A 5,815-nucleotide genomic window follows, 5' to 3' on the forward strand; every position below is an offset into this window, starting at 1 on the left:
TTTCTAATTGTTGTAAATGCTGTGTAATGTGTTAATTTTGGTTCCTTCTCCTTTTTGGATGTGTACATTTATTGCAATAAATTGTCCTCTCAGCATCACTTTCGCCATGTCACAAAGATTTTGGTATGTTGTGTTTTCGTTCCTATGGAGCATTTTGACTATACTTCCTCCAAGATATATTTATTCATTCTTCTGGCAGTCTACTGTACTTTCGATATTTTCTTTCTTTCTTTTTTGCCAACACTATAATTCAAAGGCATCAGTTCTTTTGTCTTCTCTTCATATTCAAATGAAGCTATTGAAAACACCATGGCTTGGGACAGATGACACTTAGTCCTCAAAGTGACATCTTTCATTTATGGGAGATATCCAATCCTACACTCCCATCATCTGCACAATACCCCATCAGCTGTTGGAGTGTAAGTTTCCTATAAGATTACTGCTTTTTCCTTACCTTGACATCTCTTACAGGCACATCTACTTTAAAATACTTCAGCAATGAAATCAACATTGATGAGATAAATCATAAAACATTAAATTAGGTGATAGATATTTGGAGGTACCGTATACAATTCTCTCTACTTGTATGTACATTTGGCATTTTTTCTTTATTAAATACATGTATATGAAAAAGGAAAAAGAAAATCTGATAAAATATCCAGTGCATCCATGGAGTTGTAATAAGGTTGGATCCCTGACTCAAAAGAACCCTGGTGGTGTAACAGGTTTGTGCTCAGCTGGTAACTGATAGGTTAGCAATCTGAACCCAGCCTTTGGCTCTGTGAGAGAAAGATCAGGTGATCTGCTTCTGATAAGATGACAACCTAAAACATTCTATGGGGACAGTTCTACTTTGTCACCGTGGATACTATGAGTTCAAAATTGACCTAAGAGTACTTAAAAAACATTTGAGCCAAAAGAAGGAAATGGTCTAGATCAAGGATGTTTAGAGAAAGACACAGAACTCTTTCATATTGTCTTTTGCGACAAATTATAGATTGCACATTAGATGAGTAGTTTCAATTTCTACAGGAAAGCCATCAAAATTCCCCAAAATGGAGCTGTTGTAAGGGTAAAGATAAGGGGAATTGTAAGACATCTGTGTAAATACAAGCTGAACAGGTATGGGAAGGCTAATGGGGCTAACACCCATGAATATATATGCTTGACAGAGGATATTTTTGCCTATGTATCTATGTTGTTGTTAAGTGCCACCGATTCAGTTCCAGCTCAGAGCAACCCTGTATAGGGTTTCCGAGGAATGGCTGGTGAGTTTGAACCACTTACCTTGAAGTTCAAAACAACCTTGAAAGAATTGAGTTTCAGGACCACAGTTTTGGGTACATCAAGATAACTGGTCCAACACAGTCCACAAAGAAAATGTTCTTAAATCCTACTTTGGGTGAGCAGTGACTACAGTATTTAAAGTTTGTGAGTAACCATTTAAGGTAAAACTACTGGTTTTCCTCCATGTGGAGCAAAGAAGAGTAAAAAAAAAAAAAAAAAGTCAAAGATGCATGCAAACATTTAATGCAAAGGACTGATGGGCCACGCAAACATTAGTCTCCATGACCCTGAGACCAGAACTAGATGGTGCCCTGCTACCACTATCAACTCCTCTTAAAGGGATGATAAGAAAAAGTTCCGGAATAAGTGAGAACATGTATAACACAACTCAAAATCACGAAAAGACCATGTTTACTGATTGGATAGAGGCGATGGAATTCCAGAGACTACAACCCTTAGTTATTTTTTCTAGCTTGGAACTGAAGTCACCCCCATAATTCAACTTCCAGTCAAATAAATAGGCCTATGAGATGAACAGCAATACCTGGGAAGTATGCACTCTTTTGATACGAGATCAGAAGGGCAGAGTTTGCCCAGAGACAAAGCTCAGAAGGCAGGATGGGGTAGGAAAGAAGGACAAATGAAAAGAAAATCTACAGGGAGTAAATGGAAAGAGTGCTGTTACACTGTGAAGATTGTAATCAATGTCATGAAACAGAATGTATATAAATTGACGAATGAAAAACCAATTTGCTCTGTAAACTTTCACCCAAATCAAAATAAAAACTTTTTTTTTTCTTTTCAGTGTCATTTTTCACATCACAAGGGTTAAGGATAATTATCATCATCCACATCAGCCCAAGGCTTATTCCCATGAGGTAGAGATCACACATAACTTCACACTCCAACTTTTTTTTACCAATTCTCACACCAGCCATCCCTCCCGCAGTTCTCTCTACTGCTGGGTTTGTCAATTCATTGCAATGACCACACAGAATTCACAGAATACACTCACAGTTATGGGGTTTATTGGGGAAGTTGTTGTTTGCTGTTATTTAGTGCCTTTGAGTTGGTTCTAACTCATAGCCACCCTTTATAGGGTTTCCAAAGAGTGCTTATCCTACAGCACCCCACCAGGACCCTGAAACAGCAGCTAAAAATTCAGGATAGAGTCAACTCTGAATTCAGTTCTTTGATCAGGACAGCTTCTTGACAGTGACCACCGGTAGGCCTCTCTCTCTTTCAGCCCTTGCATGGTCACTGCCTTGCTTGGGCCAGTTTTATAGTTTTACAGTTCTGCCAACATGTGCCCAGAGGCACACCACTCTACCAGCAAGCTTCCTGCCTGAAGGAGCTCAGCCGTTTCACTCTGGGGGTTGGCATGCCCACTGTAGCCACCTTGCTTTGTGAACCAGGAAGTCCACCCTATTATCTTGGGCTGGTCTACTGGTTCCTATTACTCATGCCACTGCTGCTCTTGACATGTTGCTTCTCGTGGTCTTCAGTGCTATAGCTCTTTCTGTCTCCTAGGTCTAAGAAGTTCTCAGTGCAGGGATCCCGGGTCCAAAGGACACATTCTGTTCCTAGCTCTTCTACTTGATGGTAGTGTGGTCCCCTTATTGGCATCTGAGATTGGCTCCTTTTAAACCAAGTGGGATAGCAAAATCAATCAATCTCTTTGCGGTGCCTTAAATTTACTTGATATGGCTCTGTTATAGAAAGTTGTCTTAATTCTTACCAAGTGATTAGAATGGACCACACAAATAAGGTACACAGGACTCTAAGTCTGGGATTGATTAGTTCTGCCCTCCAGCTAGGCTTAAAAAGATGGAAGATCCCAGGATTATCAAGAAGGAAGAGCATGAGTGAAGCGTGAGATCCCTACCAAGAGAAACAGCGATGGCATAAGCGACAACATGTAGAGACAGAGAAATTTTGGGCTCTAGACCCACAGATTGTGTACAGTGCCTATGGGCTTAAAGAATGCACCCTTTGGGCAGTCACAGGCTGGCTAAAAGCTCTGTGTAACATTTGTCCAATCAGGGCAGAGGCCAAGGGACCACATGGCTGAAAGGCCCAAGACAAGAGTGAGGTGTGCCTGCTATATGGCAGACAAGAGGCGTTCCTGACTGAAGAACTGCTGCATCCTGAGCTTTTCTGATCCTGAATGGTACCCCATTGGCATCCCTAATAAACCCCATAATTGTGAGTACTGTTATGAGTTCTGTGTGGCCATTACAATGGACCGAGATATGAAACTTAGTGCTGTGGGATAGATGGTTGGTGTCAGAACAGGGTAAAGAAGGTTGTAGGGTAGAAGCAAGTCTGAACTCCACTTTGTAGGAAGGGCTGATTTTGAGTTTGATTCTCCTTTCCCCTTGTGAAGCTAGGGAAAGTCAGACATGGTCCCCACTTGGCTTTTGCACTCCTCCTTAGGGTTCCATACACCTTATTTGCATGGTCCCTCCCCTAAAAGTGTTCCATTTACCTTATTTGCATTAATATTCAAGCTGTCCAATCCCCTTGTTGGGCCATACGCACTTTATTTGTATAGTCTCATCCAATCTTTCTGTGGGAGTCACAAGACCAGAGCTAAATGGGCCATATTAATTCACTGTACTATAGAATCTAAAGAGATTTTGTATCAAAAACAGTTTAGATGGAGTGAATGTAATGTGCTTTGGAAAAAGCCTTATGTAACTGGAAAAAAAAAAAAAAAAAGACTCTAATGATGATCAGATGATCAGTACTCCAACACCAGTGATGGATGTGGTTTAAAGAAAAATTGCTTTGTGAAATAGGAGAGGCACATTCTTTTTAGAGAGAAGGTAAGAGTGCTTATGAAGTCGGACAACAAAGGTGAGAAATCTATGGACAACTAGCTTTTAGAAGGTGAAACCTATAAAGGGTAAAGGCATATAGGATAAGGATGATATACAATAAATGCCAAGTAGTTGAAGAGTGGTTGCATAGAAAACAGGGTTGATTTGTTGTACATTTTTAGAGTGCAGAAGTTGAATCAAGGAGAAAAAATTTTTGCACAGTAAAATAAGCAAGGACTTTATAGCAATCAAATCTGCCCAATATTAAATTTGAAAAGTCATGTGCAAGACAATCTTTCTGACCAATTGGAAGGACAGGAAAGTAAATTGCCTTTATGGTTATTTTAATGACTAGACTCTATTATTTTATCAAATGACCTCCAAGCTAGCAACAAACTCACATTGATAATTGCATTTACTTTTTTAAAACACTCATTTCATTTATTGTGTACTAAATAGTTGCTGTGTGAATCTTTACATTAGGGGATGTGAGTTTGAAAACAAACATAAACTAAAATCCCTGATCATCAAAAGTTTATTATCAGGGAAGGGAAGATGATGTATACATGTATGACATATCATTCCTTTGCTAAGGCTGTGTCATAAGATTAAAGTAGGTATGTAACGAGGATATGACCCAATTAAACTTTTCATCTGCTTTGCTACTGTGGTGCCTTGAATTTACTTGATATGGCTTTTCTATCCAAAATTGTCTTTATTCCCATGAAGTGATTGGGTGGGACCATGCAAGTAAGGTATACAAAGCTCTAAGGCTGAGACTGGTTAGTTTGGTCCTCTAGCTAGGTTTAAAAGGGGCTATCTCAGAAGCAGAGATGGAAGAGCCTAGGGCCATCAAGAAGGAAGAACATGAGTGGAGCATGAGACCATAAGAGGCAATGGCAAGAAGCGATAGCAAAGGTAGTGGCATGGAGAGCAGCTTCGGGCTTTAGGTCCATGGACTGAGTAAAGCTGAATACCTACCTACAGGCAAGAGACTGGCTTAAAGAATGCACCCTTTGGGCAGTCACAGGCTGGCTAAAAGAACTTTGCAGTACTTGCCCAATCAGGGCAGATGCCAAGGGACCACATGGCTGAGAGGCCAAAGATATGAGGTAAGGTGTGTCAAGAGTATGGCAGACAAGCGGCGTTCCTGACTGGAGAACTGTTGCATCCTGCATTGGTTTTGATCCTGAATTGTACCCTGTTCACTTCCACAATAAGCCCTCATAACAGTGAGTATTGCTATGATTTATGTTTTATTGTTATGTTATTTATGTTATTGTATTTATGATTTATTGTCATGATATATCTATCAAACCTAGATGTGAAGCAGAGAGTGCTGTGGGAGGGATGGTGTCAGAATAAAGAAAGTTGTAGGGTGGAAGCATGTCTGGCCTCTGCTTCATAGGAATCAGCCTTGGGCTGATTTTGAGTTTGAGTCTCTTTCCTCCTTGAAAAGCCAGGGGAAGTCAGACATGGCTTCCACATAGTTTTTGCAGCTAGGGTATCTTTTAATTGCCCTGTCTCTAGAGCAGGCTATCTGCTGGTCCAAGAATAAACTGATTCATACATAGTGAAAATATGAGTCAAATATTTTGACTTTGTTTTGAAATCTTTCTTGATCACATGAGATTAGCAAAGAGCATGCAACCCAATATAGGAAACTAATTTCAGATTTAGAAGTACTAATGTGATACAACTGTTCG

General features: G+C 40.1%; 1 protein-coding gene across 1 annotated transcript in view; it reads right to left on the reverse strand.

Moving 5' to 3' along the window:
• The window catches only part of WARS2 (tryptophanyl tRNA synthetase 2, mitochondrial), a 101,719-nt gene that overhangs the window by 94,868 nt on the left and 1,036 nt on the right, over positions 1-5,815 (reverse strand). The gene's annotated exons all lie outside the window — the stretch shown is intronic.

Source organism: Chrysochloris asiatica, unplaced genomic scaffold (genome assembly GCF_000296735.1).
Source record: "Chrysochloris asiatica unplaced genomic scaffold, ChrAsi1.0 scaffold00042, whole genome shotgun sequence".
NCBI classification, from domain to species: Eukaryota; Metazoa; Chordata; class Mammalia; order Afrosoricida; family Chrysochloridae; genus Chrysochloris; species Chrysochloris asiatica.